This window comes from Sander lucioperca, chromosome 21 (genome assembly GCF_008315115.2).
Source record: "Sander lucioperca isolate FBNREF2018 chromosome 21, SLUC_FBN_1.2, whole genome shotgun sequence".
Taxonomy (NCBI): Eukaryota; Metazoa; Chordata; class Actinopteri; order Perciformes; family Percidae; genus Sander; species Sander lucioperca.
This window is the reverse complement of record NC_050193.1, coordinates 1,463,631-1,478,814: the sequence shown is the minus strand read 5'-3', so window position 1 is coordinate 1,478,814 and position 15,184 is coordinate 1,463,631. Positions and strand designations below refer to the sequence as shown.

The following is a 15,184-nucleotide window of genomic DNA, read 5'->3' as shown; positions in this document are numbered from 1 at the left end:
AGGCTGTGGCTCATTGCACACTAACTGCCAAAAACTCAAATAACTTCACACTCTCAGTGCCATGGCCCGCCCAACCGGTCGGCCTTTTCAAAGTTGGGTTAATTTGTATTAGTGACAAATTATGTCCATCTTGGTTTTCCCCGTGTATGTAATTTGGTTTGGCCAAGTCAGTATACAGTTAGGTACGGAAATATTTGGACAATGCACAATTTTCATAACACAACACAACACAACACACAATGGATTTCAAAAGAAATCATTGAGATGAAATTGTAGTGCAGACGTTCAGCTTTATTTTGAGGGTATTTACATCAAAATTGGAGGAAGGGTTTAGGAATTGCAAACATGTTCATACATCTCATTTCAAGGGTTCTAAAGTAATTGGACAATTGAGTCAAAAGCTGTTTCATGAGCAGGTGTGGGCTATTCTCCTTCAAGGAGGACTTCATATATTGTTAATTATTATATTGTGTTGACCTCTTTTATAGGCCTAGATATTAAGTTCCTGGTTTATATTGTTTTTTGCATTTTTTGGGTAAATAAAAACCCACATTTCAACAAAACCTCCTGTTTTCCTCATTGTTTTACTGCTTGGTCCCTGACAAAAATATATTTATTTTTTATTGTATTTACATTTTTTTATTGTATTTTATGCACTCACCCTAAGGAGTTGATTGGAAACGTTTGATATTTGGTTGGTATAATCCTCTGACTAATGTGACCCTGAACTGTGAAGGAATAGTTGATAGCAATGACCCATGGGTCATTTACCAATACACCATTTTAGGGCCTTTACAGGTATTACTCTTTTTAAAACTCCGTCCAGTGGACTCAACAGGTCCTTTTTTAAATGGCATCAGCAGCAAATCAAGTTTTCGACTTTTACAATGAAAAATTGCAAAGCTTTTGTGTTTTCGTGGAATGGTGTTGCCGTGGCGAGGTGGGCAATTTGCATGTTTCACCATAAAACAGGAAGCTGTTGTAACTTCATAATACAATTTACTATTTGCCCGAAACATAACATACTGTATAAGAGTCCTTAAAGTTGCTTAGAGTTTTTTTAGGAAGTCGTAGTTGATCATTTATTTCTCCCTCCTCTCTGTTACAGACTGTTGTATAAAATGACATGGTGTGTGCTAAAGACTTAAATATGTCGGTGGATGTCATGCGCTCTTCCTACATAATGTGTATTCCATATTGAGTTATCAGATGATTTGCACATGACTATGATATTCTACTTTCTTAAGACAATTGTGGTCTTGATTTGAGGAAACTGTATTTGATTTTCTCTTTCTCCCTGGTCGTAAAGACATTTTCTTCTGTGCTTCTGGGTTTGTCTCTCTCTTATTAATGAACAATAATAATAACAACTTGAACTATTAATCCATTAGTAGTTGTGCATTAACTCCCCTGTGGGAAACACTGCCTGCCTGTTGGAGATAGTTGCCTAGTTGGGACCATTGAAGCACCCTTTTCCTGTATTATTGCTTATTGAGCATGATCTGGACATTCTAAAGGAAAAACCACTCATGTATGGCGTTTCTTAAGACCAGGTCAGACCAAAGATTTGTGATGAGACAAAACCGTTTTAGAATGTCGCAGCGGTCTGAACCGGCCCGTCTCAGCTCGACTCCAACCAGTTGATGGTGTTGCTGCGACTCAGCTGGTCGAGTCTCCAGAGGCTGGTTTTAGAACGTAAGAGACGTTTCCTGTTTCAACAGCCGATAGAGAAGTCAGCTGGTGGAGTCTCCAGAGGCTGGTTTTAGAACATAAGAGACGTCTCCTGTTTCAATAGAGAAGTCAGCTGGTCTAGTCTCCAGAGGCTGGTTTTAGAACATAAGAGATGTCTCCTGTTTCAATAGAGAAGTCAGCTGGTCTAGTCTCCAGAGGCTGGTTTTAGAACATAAGAGACGTCTCCTGTTTCAACAGCCAATAGAGAAGTCAGCTGGTCGAGTCTCCAGAGGCTGGTTTTAGAACATAAGAGACGTCTCCTGTTTCAATAGAGAAGTCAGCTGGTCTAGTCTCCAGAGAATGTAAGAGACGTCTCCTGTTTCAGCAGCCAATAGAGAAGTCAGCTGGTCGAGTCTCCAGAGGCTGGTTTTAGAACATAAGAGACGTCTCCTGTTTCAACAGCTGATAGAGAAGTCAGCTGGTCCAGTCTCCAGAGGCTGGTTTTAGAACATAAGAGACGTCTCCTGTTTCAATAGAGAAGTCAGCTGGTCTAGTCTCCAGAGGCTGGTTTTAGAACGTAAGAGATGTCTCCTGTTTCAACAGCCAATAGAGAAGTCAGCTGGTCTAGTCTCCAGAGGCTGGTTTTAGAATGTAAAAGACGTCTCCCGTTTCAACAGCCGATAGAGAAGTCTGCTGGTCGAGTCTCCAGAGGCTGGTTTTAGAACGTAAGAGACGTCTCCTGTTTCAACAGCCAATAGAGAAGTCAGCTGGTCTAGTCTCCAGAGGCTGGTTTTAGAACATAAAAGACGTCTCATGTAAAGTCAGCTGGTAATTTTAGAAAAGAAATAAAATGATCGATAATCCATTTTATTTTAATGTTACAAACAGCTGGTTGAAATGGCAGAGTTTAAGATGGAGGCTCAAGGCCGCCATGGTCGAGCGAGATAGAGTGACTGAAGAGAGAGAGCTCCCAGCAGCATTAGTACAAAGCAGTGAATCAGAGAATTAAACGTGTTTTTGCCGATTCATCTCTAGAAATGCAAATGTAGCAATGTTATCCACATTGATATTTAGACAAAATAAATGTTATGTCCAGGTACAAAAAAGCCTAAAAGCCGGAAGTGGGAACTACAAAGAATGGTTGCTATGGAGATGATACACCGTCTTGTCTTGTCACATTGGTGTGAACCGGTAGGTTTTAGAACACTGCAGACCGTCTGCTTGCAAGTTTCAACTCATCTGGTCGTTAATCTTTGGTCTAAACTTGGCTTTAGGAAACATATGTGCCAGACAGATCACATCTGGGTTGAAACATAATATACATGAGGGTGTTTTACCTTCTCTGTACTTTCACTTCCACTTGTACTCTATGTTTAGTATTTTTACTAAATTACACTTTCTCCCAGGACCATTAAATGCTCGGGTCAGGTCTGTAGTTTTGATACATTTGTATCAAGTTAATACATTGTGTTCAACAACACATTCTCACCAACAGGTTAGTTTGCTATAGTTGTTTTATTGCTTAAACCAAATTATTCTACTTCGTTTAAGAATGCTTGTTTCTGATTGGCTGGGAGGAGGGCATTAACCCGGCAGGTTGCCCGCTGACTGAGCACGGCGTCATCAAATAGTAGATCAATACGCCGCTAGTATTTTTTTTCTATCACAGAAATTTCAAACATGAGGTCCATTGTAAAAATAAACCTTGTTTAAAAAAAGTTTCTAAAATGTGTCGGAAATCTATTGTTGGGTCAGTCGATACATAGCGAGATACAATGTAGCAACTAAGTTATTAAACTAACGTTAGTGATCAGATGCAGCCTTGTGTGGTTGCTATAGAAACTAATTAACGTTAGCTACAGTTGAGCTAACGTTATTTGCCGTAGTTCTAAACATTACAGTGTTTTAAAAATGGACAAATTAATTGTCAATTTTAATATATTTGGAGGAGGGAAGACATTTGAGGACTGGTTAAAGAGCGACGAGGACGACGGAATGACAGACAAAGACAAGGCCCAGGGTCCCGTTAACGAGATCTGATAGATGAGGAGCTGCGTACAATTGAAGACGGGGCCCTTGAATCAAACACGAAAAAGGCAACTGCCTTTGCTATCAAGGTTTTCACCGAGTGGAAGAGCCACCAGAAGGATAGACTGACAGTGACAACTGACCTGGACTGTGGTTGCTATAGAAACTAATTAGCTACAGCTGAGCTAACGTTATTCACCGTAGTTCTAAAGAGACTACTAAAGAGACTACTACTTGAACTCAAACAGAGTATACATTTAATAAGTATGCAATACGAAGAAGAAAAAGCATAATTATTAAAGTATTTGAATTGTTTTATTATGTTGGCAAGCAAGAAGTAGAAAAACGGGATAATCACCTCAAGGCAGGGCAATAAGCAGTTTGATATGCCCGGCTTGTGGAAGGTTACTGTCCACAAGCCGGGCATATCAAACTGTTTATTGCCCTACCTCTCGTTGATTATCCCTTATATGAATCGTGTTGAAAGGTAGGAACAAACTATCAATATGGTCGAAGAATGTGTGTGTCTGTGTGTGTGTGTGTGTGTGTGTGTGTGAGTCTGTGTGTGTGTGTCTGTGTGTGTGTCTCTGTGTGTGTGTGTCTGTGTGTGTGTGTGTCTGTGTGTCTATGTGTGTCTCTGTGAGTGTCTGTGTGTCTGTGTGTGTGTGTGTCTGTGTTCGTGTGTGTGTGTGTGTGTGTGTCTGTGTGTTTGTGTGAGTGTTAAAAGATAGGAACAAACGATCAATGTGGTCGAAGAGTGTGTGTGTGTGTGTGTGTGGTACAAAAAAGCCTAAAAGTCAGCAGTTAGAACTGATCTACAAAGAGTGGTTGCTATGGAGATGATACAAGATAATATAAGTTGACAAAACTCTGGTTTGGTTGAAATAAACCTTAATTCATCGTTGACAAAAGAGGTGACCAGAACTCTGACGCCAGGCGCCAAGCTGGCGACGTGGGAGAGACTGCATCACAGCTGACAACTTTTTGGTATTAATCTTTCCAATCCCTTCTTTGACAACAGTCAGGACGCTATTTCCCATGGCCATAGATTTTTTCACTAAAGGCATCTCCCTCTTCACCTTGTAAGAGGGTGAGAGGTCTGACGATGTGTGACTCAGCTGAGGAGGTCGTCCAGTAGAGAAGAAAGATCAATGAAGCTAACAGCATGGAGGCAGACAGCCGAGGGAACGCCATGACTGCAACACAGACAACACAACATGGAAAAAATGTTAGGGTGGTTTTATAACCTGTGAACCAAACACATTTGCTGAGCTGGTGTTTTATTTTCTCTGGCAGATATGTCTGGCTCTCCTCACATTCAGACAGTGTCAGAGAGCTCAGAGGTGTCAAAAGCATGACTCAGTGGCAGATGTCAAGAGGTAATGACGTTTATTTATTATACAAAGTACAATCTCAGGTGAAGGTATTAAAAACAGGAGGCAAAAGATGTGGTCGTAAAACGGGCTCTATGACTAAAAGACAGTTCCTTGGGCATTGATGATAGATCGGGCAGTTTCTCTGACACAGGAGTGTTAACGTTGGGGGGAATAGCAGAACCGAGACACGAGGAATGACAAAAACTACTCCAACTGCTGATGGTTTTGTGTTGCCAGTTTATTTGAGGGTTGGTAACCTGAGCCACGGAAAACCGAGAATGAGAGGGGATGAGGAGGCTGATACCACTTTAAAAGAGATTTTCTCTCGATGGTTACCTGAGAGAACGAGTGTAACCGGAATGGTTTGATGAGTGACTTTAGCCAGAAACTGACTGTCAATGGTGGTGACAGTGATAGGAGATGGGAGCGATTCGAGGGGAATGTCAGCCTGTTTAGCCAAATTAAAGTCAATAAAGTTATCTTCTGCCCCCAAATCAATAAGGGCGGATAACGGTAGTGACAGCGTACCCAATTGAATAGTTGCAGGGAGCGACAGACGAGGGGATGTGGGCTGATAGATATGGGCATGAGGCTCGCTAGTGTACCCACTTTCACTAACAAGCCTGCTCTTTTGGGCGTACAAGGCAGTTAGCGAGAAAATGAGAAGGGTTGCCACAGTACAGGCACTCTCTGGGTCTAGGTGTCCTGGGGACCCGAATGGAAACGGGTGCGGGTCCACACTTCTCCCGTCTCCTCTCTCGGATCCTGTTATCAATCTTTATAGCCAAAGAAACAAGACTATGCAGGTTACTGGGTTCATCGCGGAGAGCCAACTCATTTTTGACAGTGTGATTCAAACCAATCCACAATCTTTCCATGTACCCCCTGGCTACAGCAGAGATACCCCTTGCTGGGGCATCATGGCAGGTGTTGTGTCAAAGACTGTTTCCCTGTAGATGTGTTTCCTGCTACTTGCGATCTAATTGGAGACAAACAGCCAATCAGAATTGACCTTTTGTGCAGTGCGATTTGAAGCCACTGCAGTGGGCGTGGTTTCCTTGGGGATTTGAATATTTTCTAAATATTTAGCTTTACACTTGGCGACACATTTAGATATAACATTTAGATTTAACATTTAGATATATATTTAAGATTTAGATTTAGATATAATATTTAGATATATATTTAAGAGTTAGATTTAGATATAATATTTCGATTTAACATTTAGATATAAATTTAACATTTAGATTTAGATATAAAATTTAGATTTAGATATAACATTTAGATATAATATCTATCTATCTATCTATATATATATCTATATATATATATATAGATATATATATATCTATATATCTATATCTATATATCTATAGATATAGATATATATAATTTCTGTCTCAAATGTGAGGAAAATGCGCTAAATGTGAGGAAAGTGAGCTAAATGTTGAAAATTCATCAGCTAAAAAATTGTAACCGAACTTTTACATTCGGCACCCCATAAATTAGGGCTGTCAGCATTAACGAGTTAATTGCGATGCGATTAAGGGCTGAGCATAACGCATTAAAATATCACCGAAGCACGTCAAGCTGGAGCTACCACCTACGGAGCTAAGCATAGTAGTACAGTTAACGTGATGCTAACGCTAGCATGCTACCCACTCAGACAAAGCACTATTTTGGAGAGTGCTACTTGCCGACCTGTTGATGAAACCAAATCCAAAGAAATGACTACAGCTCTTGCAATATGGGTGGCAACTAACTGCAGACCTGTCAGCATCGTTTAGGACTCAGGTCTTAAAGACGTACTACGGTTGGCATGTTCTGACCTGTCTCGTTGCCGTCGAGGGAGACAGTAGTTTTCACGGATACAGAATAGCACGGATAGCCTGTATGACACGGAGAAAGCAGCCACACTGGAACAGCTGCAAGGTGCTGCAAACGCTGTCTCATTAACTGGTGATCACTGGACGTCAGTGAGTAATCAACATTATTTAGGAGTTACTGCACACTCTGGTAAGGATAGGGATTTTTAGTTTTTTAGTTAGGTACTTGGAGGAATTGTGCAATAATGACAGATTCACACATTTTTATTTTCTTTACAGTAAATAAATAATAAACAAATACAAATCTTAAAGTCAACTTCATAAAGTAACTTTCTTTGCATTCATTTGATTCCCAATCAAGATCCACTGGTAAGAATTGCTTTCGATTGTTAATATGGACTTAAAAACTGTTCTGAAATGCAAAATAATAGAATTTTAATCATGGGATAAAACATGCGATTAACTATAGAAATTCAGCGATTAATCGCGATAAAAAAAATTAATCGTTTGACAGCCCTAATGTTAACAGATCAATTATTGGGGCACCTTTTGCATGGTTCTTAAGAACTACAATATGAAAAAATGTCTTTTCATTCTGCTTTTACATCATTCCTTAGCATGACTTTCCCACACTCAACCCGATTAAAAAATAATGAAAAAATAACTAATGATATGGCTGGGGGCCCAATACTGTATATTTTATACTCTAATAAATGTGTAAAGTAAATATAGGGATAGCGGATGGGTCCTGCCCAACTGCTTTGAAATGAAACATGAGTAACATGCAGTGTTGGAGCTAACCATGCTTCAGGTCCACAAATGGGCACCTTTCCTATCGTTTATCTGTATTAGCTAAATGCAGAAAGTTTAGCACACAGTGTGCATGACACAGCCACAACATTCACTTCAGGCTCAGAGGCTAACGTTAATAGCAGCATGCTGCTTGTGGTGTTGTGGCCTGCCAGATTATCTGTACTAATAAACCGCGAAAGAGCCGCGGCCACACCGCTGTGGAAGCACCCCCGACATTTGTCACTGAGCTAGTTACATTGGGCCACCAGCACTAAATTCAAGTTTAGAAACACTACACACGTGAGATATAAGCGGCGCCCTGCGGGATAAACAGCAAACCGACCTGGGTCATACAGCTAACGTTAGCTAGCTAGCTAAGTTTGCTAGTGACCATGTCGAAGACCCACCTGCTTTTACAGCACTTTGCATCACAAACACAAAGTACTATCATGCTTAACATGAAAATACTACAAAACAGGTTTGAGTGAAAGAAAACACCCTCCTACCTTTTCCAAATCAGACACTGAACACCACCTGCAACTTTTCCGCCAAAATGAACCGAAGGAGGGTCAGGTCAGGAGCATGTGTCTGGAGTTCAAATAGCTTCTCAGTCTTCTTCTCCTTTTCTTACATCTTCAGGATGTAAAAAGTATTGCAATCCTCCCTTACGAAACAAAAGTATATTGCAATATACTAGAATTTATATTGCAATACATTAGCAAATATATTTCAATATATGAGAAACTTCCTCATATATTTGAAAATATACAGCAATATATGGATGGACAACCTATTGCTATATATTGATTCATATATTTTAAAATACATTGATGTGCAAACAAAACTGTATTACATTATTGCATATATTTTTGTCGACACAAAGTATTTTTTATGAGTTAAGCAAGCTCATGCATAGGTTTACAGAGAGCTTGATCAACAACAGTCCAAATCACATTTTTGCCTTGACATTCATTATATTTTAGATTATATAGCCATATAGATGGACCATATATGGCTATGTATTGGTTCATATATTGTAAAATGTAGATGACAGAGTATTATAAATTAAATTATCATTAACAGCAGCAAAAATTACAACATTTTTTTTCTTTGAGTCCACTTTTTATTCCTCCACATGACATTTCATCCTCCACATGACATTTCATCCTCAACATGACATTTCAGTCCTCAACACTGGAATGTGGAGGTATACATGCATAAAGGTTGGCATAATGTGGCAGATCAACTAACATACATTTCCTGTTGAATTTCATCACATCAAAAACCTGTTTCCTGCCGTGTTAACACTCTTTTCAAGCCAACTCCATTTTCTTTTTTTAGATTTAGCACTGAACTGTGTGATTTGTCATACTGTCTTCCAACAGCAAAACATGTTCTGTCATCAAGTCTCTCTACCACAACGTAATAATACACAGTGATTATGTGTCAGTTATCCAACAAAAAGTTAAGCTGTTAAGCTCCTTTTTATTACTCTAGTGAACTGCTCTGAGTAATACAGTTCTCCTTTGACGAAAGTTCTACTGAATATTTTCACAACTGTATCCATGGTGACTGAAAGTTCCTCTCTATTAGCCAGTATCTCTTCGTTAGTAAGTTTTCGTACATAGTGTAAACCAAGGGTCACACCTTGATCTGCTACTCTTTCAAACTGTTCAAGCTTTTTTGCACCAGTCAAGTTGTTATACATCTAGGCACAGCATTTCTCAGTGCATTGTTTTTCAAAAGAGGCAACTTGTTTCATTATTTGTAAGGGAACACACTGGGTGCCATGAAACATCTTCAGTATCTCCCCATTAAAAGACTCCAAAATATATCCTGAATGTGCCCACAAAGGTCCCCAATCTCTCACAGAGTCCGGCAAATGAAGACATAAATGTACGTTAAATGACATATTTTCCTTTCCATACAGTGTTTCAAACTGTTTGACAAACTCAACAACTAGTTTTTGACATCTTTTTAACCCCTCTGATGTGACAGTGTCCTTACATAGCAAGAACATGAAGGTGACAAGGATTAACCAGTGCTGGTAAAATGTATGGGGCAGTATTCCCTTTAGCACAAAGATGCTATAAAAAAGTAACCAGTTCTGCCATTCACTAGCTTTCCAAAACTTCCTTGGCTGAAAAGAGCGGGGCACTCTTGTGATATTGTAAGGTGGTTTAATTCTCAAGAGTTGTTGGTCGAGCTCAGGAACATCATTACCAATATAGTATGGCTCCTCATGGTGTTCACTATCCAGCCACATGCTTGTCATTTGCCAAACAACTCCAAGATGTACATTATGCGTATGGTCAGGAGGCCTTCCTGATATCATGTCAAAGTGTGGGATGTTGACAAGACATGTGGGCCCCTTAATGCCCCTCACAGATTGTAGGGTACGCACAGCCTCCCTTGCATCATTTAGGGTTGAAGCATGATCCCTTTTTAGAAACTCTTTGTAAGGATAAACCCTAACAGTTCCATTTCCCTTTGGAACTTGTTCACCAGGATGTAGGCAGACGCTGCACCCACAATGTGTTATGGTTTTGGGATATTTCTGTTACCAGTTTGTTCATTTCTGTTGTCTTTATTGTTTATTTGTTCATGTTCCCTGTGTTTGTATTTTCTGTATATTTCTGTTCAGTTATTTCCTGGTTTATTGTATATTTTTTGGTTAATTCCTGTATTCTGTGTTCTGTGTTGTCAAGTTTCTGTGTTTAGTTGATTTCAGGTTTTTGTCAGTGGTTCCTGTTTCCTGTTTTATTTTGATAGTCTGTTTTCTGTCCTGTCATGTCTAGTTTTACTTTTTGCCTTTGTTGATTGTCCTGCCCCGCCCTGATGTGTTTCACCTGTCGTGTCACCTGTCCCTCATTTATTCATTACCTCTTGTATTTAACCCCTGTGTTCCCTTTGTCTCTTGTCAGATCGTTTTGTATCGTTGTGTCTGTTTGTATTCCGTTGTGTCCTGTCCCCGTAAGTTTGCTCCTTTGTTCCCTGCCCGAGTTGCTGTCAGCCTGTGTTTTTCCTGTTGCTTTTGTATTTTTGTCTTAGTTTCTTTGAGTGTTTTTTCCAGCCTCTGCGCTGCTGTTTTTTGTTATTAATAAATCCTAACTCAAGCCATCTCCTGCCTGCCTGCCTCTCCCTGCATTTGGGTCCACTATTCCTCACTCTCACAACACAATGACCATTACATTGGGTCATGTTTTGCAGAATGGGTCTGGCAACTGAATCACACATCATAACAGCTGCTATCACTCTACAATGATTCACAATGTTGTTTCTGTGTAACTTGAAGCCAACAGTTGACAATAACTGACACTCTTTTGTGAATGGTTTTAAAAATGTATTAACATTTGGCTTTTCAGTACCAAACCATAGGCCACAAAGTAAAACATTCTCTTTACGGACATGATAAGGAAGCTCGTTTACCATCCCTTGTAATGGCCAAATTCCATACTGGGATGATTTGAATACTGGAACTCCATCACAATTTCATTTTAAGGGGAATGAATGAAGACTATCTAGTGGGCCATCTTTGTTCAGATTATGATACATTTTACCACAACATATGTCATCATAATCTTCTGAATTACATGTGTCATTTCCTGACTTAAGACAAGATGCAATATGTCCTCTTTGAAGAAGATGTTCCAGTTGTGTTTGGATGGGTAAGTATAGGAAGAAATGTCCATTCTTCAGTTTCTATCCCATGTAGAGTTACATACAGAACACTGCCCTTCAGTGACTTGGTCGCTGATGTAATATTTACAGTTGGTAGAGTATATGTGACATTCTAGGTGACCTGGTATTGGTTTAAGCTCTGTTAAGAACAGATGGTTTGAAGTTAGAACATTTTCTGGACAGTGGATATTAATCAAATCTAAAAGATCAGACAGGGCAACACCATTAAGTGAGTGTCTCAAAGCATATGAAAGTATAAGTAAAACAACTCAGGATTCACAGTCTGCACGGTGCCGGCTCTGTAATGGGAAAATACAGTAAGTCCAAGGAATAGTTGACGAGAATAAGCACTAGGAAATTTGCACAAATTTAAGACTTGACAAAAATATTAAAGATGTGGCTATGTTGTATACAGGGTAAAATAAGGGTTAGGTTAATTTTAAAAAAAGCTAGGGAGGCAAAATAGTTAAAGTTTGAAGACATGAAAATCAGATGTGAGATAATTGCCCTGTTAAAATTACTTACTGTAATGTCATCACCATCATGTGTATTTTCAGATCTGTTGTCAGAGGAATCCTGATCCAGGTTCTGCTGTGTAAGAATAAAGAACTCTTAGAGGAAGTGCTGTCAGACATACTGTAGTCAAACACAGAAGATAGACCTTAGTGGTCCCCTAATACTGTATCTGAAGTCTCTTTATATAGACCTTAGTGGTCCCCTAATACTGTATCTGAAGTCTCTTTATATAGACCTTAGTGGTCCCCTAATACTGTATCTGAAGTCTCTTTTATATAGACCTTAGTGGTCCCCTAATACTGTATCTGAAGTCTCTTTATATAGACCTTAGTGGTCCCCTAATACTGTATCTGAAGTCTCTTTATATAGACCTTAGTGGTCCCCTAATACTGTATCTGAAGTCTCTTTATATAGACCTTAGTGGTCCCCTAATACTGTATCTGAAGTCTCTTTATATAGACCTTAGTGGTCCCCTAATACTGTATCTGAAGTCTCTTTTATATAGACCTTAGTGGTCCCCTAATACTGTATCTGAAGTCTCTTTTATATAGGCCTTAGTGGTCCCCTAATACTGTATCTGAAGTCTCTTTTATATAGACCTTAGTGGTCCCCTAATACTGTATCTGAAGTCTCTTTTATATAGGCCTTAGTGGTCCTCTAATACTGTATCTGAAGTCTCTTTTATATAGACCTTAGTGGTCCCCTAATACTGTATCTGAAGTCTCTTTTATATAGACCTTAGTGGTCCCCTAATACTGTATCTGAAGTCTCTTTATATAGACCTTAGTGGTCCCCTAATACTGTATCTGAAGTCTCTTTCCCTAAATTCAGCCTTGGTGCAGAATTCCAGCCACTAGAGCCAGTCCCATAATGATCTTTCCTTAGTATGTGTCATTTCTGTGTCTGTAGCTTTAAATGCTATTGAGGAGGAGAGAGGGGGGCAAGGTGGAGGGTGGGGGTGTGGTCTTGACCAACTGCCACTTTGCTTGTTTGAAAGCCATGATGTCTCTCTCTCTCTCATGGGTGGGCCAAATTCTCTGGGTGGGCAAAGCAGAGAAAGGGGAGGTAACCTTTCCCCTTATGTCGTCATAAAGGGAAGATTCCTGATTGGTCCATCTGAGCTTTCATTTTCTCAAAGGCAGAGCAGGATACCCAGGGCTCGGTTTACACCTATCACCATTTCTAGCCACTGGGGGACCATAGGCAGGCTGGGGGAATGCATATTAATGTTAAAAAACCTCATAAAGTGAAATTTCCATGCCATGGGACCTTTAATGTTATCTGATTTATCTGTTTTGGAAAAGAGTAGCTACTTCATCATCAGAATTACCTTAAGTAGAGGAGGAGGAGAGGTGGCTGGCTATACAGAGAAGAAGAAACAACATCATGACAGAGAAGAAGCCGAGGAGGAGGAGAGTGACCATGACAGGTAAGAAGCTGAGGAGGAGGAGAGTGACCATGACAGGTAAGAAGCCGAGGAGGAGGAGAGTGACCACGACAGAGAAGAAGCCGAGGAGGAGGAGAGTGACCATGACAGGTCCAGGGGAGCGAGTGAGGAAAAGATGGAAGAGAGAGTAGTTGACGACGTGGTCTCTCAGGAAGGGAGGGAGGCTGTGTGTGTGTGTGTGTGTGTGCGTAAGGGCTAATTCACTTTTAATTAAATGATTTATCAACACATTCATATTTTTACAGTAGACACAATTACATGGATTTTACTCAAAAATAACATTTTAACCTAAGAAAGACATGTATTTTAAGTAAACTGAACATAAAAAAATATTTAAAGTGCACAACCCCCCAACACACTCAAAGGTTTTTGAGTGTGTTGACAAAAGATGCGACCAGACCTCTGACACCAGGCGCCAAGCTGGCGATGTTGGCGAGATTGCATCACAGCTGACAACTTTTTGTTATTAATCTTTCCAATCACTACTTTGATGACAGTCAGGACGCTGTTTCCCATGGCCATAGATTTTTCCACTTTCTCTCTGGTGTCTAAAAGCAGGTCTCTCTTCACCCTGTATGATGGTGAGAGGACGGAGGATGTGGGATCTTGTGACTCAGCTGAGGATGTCGTCCAGTAGAGAAGGAGGAATGAAGCCAACAGTATGGAGGCAGACAGCCGAGGGAATGCCATGGCTGCGACACAATATGGAAAAAATATTAGGGTGGTTTTATAGCCTGTGAACCAAAAAAATCTGCTGAGTTGGTAATTTATTTTCTCTGACAGATACGTCTGGCTCTCCTCACATTCAGACAGTGTCAGAGAGCTCAGAGGTGTCAAAAGCATGACTCAGTGGCAGATGTCAAGAGGTAATGACGTTTATTTATTATACAAAGTACAATCTCAGGTGAAGGTATTAAAAACAGGAGGCAAAAGACGTGGTCGTAAAACGGGCTATAGGTCTAAAAAACAGTGGGGAAGATCCACCAGGAAATACTGCTGGAGAGTGAGACACAACAGGTAGTACAACAATCTGACAACTGACAAAGGCCATGGAGTGAGTTTTTATATACATAGACATCTCGGCCTGCACTGCAGGTTATACTGTGCTTACAACTCAGATCAGATGGATAGTAGATTTATTTTTTTCATGAGAAACGTAGCAGCATTAAACTATTTTTTTTTAAATAGAACATTTTTACACTGCCAAGAGTACAACAGTTTAGGGCGCCCAGATAGCTCAGTTGGTAGAGCGGGCGCCCATATATAGAGGTTTACTCCTTGACACAGTGGGCCCGGGTTTGACTCTGACCTGCGGCCCTTTGCTGCATGTCATTCCCCCCCCTTCTCCTCTCTCTCCCCTCTCATGTCTTCAGCTGTCCTATCAAAAATAAAGGCTGAAAATGGCCAAAAACACATCTTTAAAAACAGTACAAAAGTTTATTGTGAGTTCAAGCAGGTACTGTATGTGTATGGAGTTGTATTTCTATCTTTATTCAAGAGCGCATTCTTTCAATTTGAGAGCATTTCTCATTTGATTTTACGTTCAGATTTTGTAATAATTTCCCTGAAAACCTAAAATAGTCACTGCTCATGCTTGGAGTTGCTTCTGCTAACGTCATGCTTGGACTCACATATGTTGCTGTTGGACGGGGTTCCTGCTCTCAGCTTCAGCCCTTCTCTTCCCACTTAGGATGCTTCTGTGCTTACAAACCTTCTCCTTCCTGCCAAAATTCCCTAACCAATAGAATGCCAGAGTAGTATGTGTTCACTTATGTGAATTCCCCCCTCATTGTGTGCCTGCTGCTGGAACAGAGGGAGTCGTGTTAATGGCCCATCAGCAAATGAAA

At 40.2% G+C, this 15,184-nt stretch overlaps 1 pseudogene; it reads right to left on the bottom strand.

Moving 5' to 3' along the window:
- The window catches only part of LOC116062301, a 1,036,964-nt pseudogene that overhangs the window by 268,367 nt on the left and 753,413 nt on the right, over positions 1 to 15,184 (bottom strand).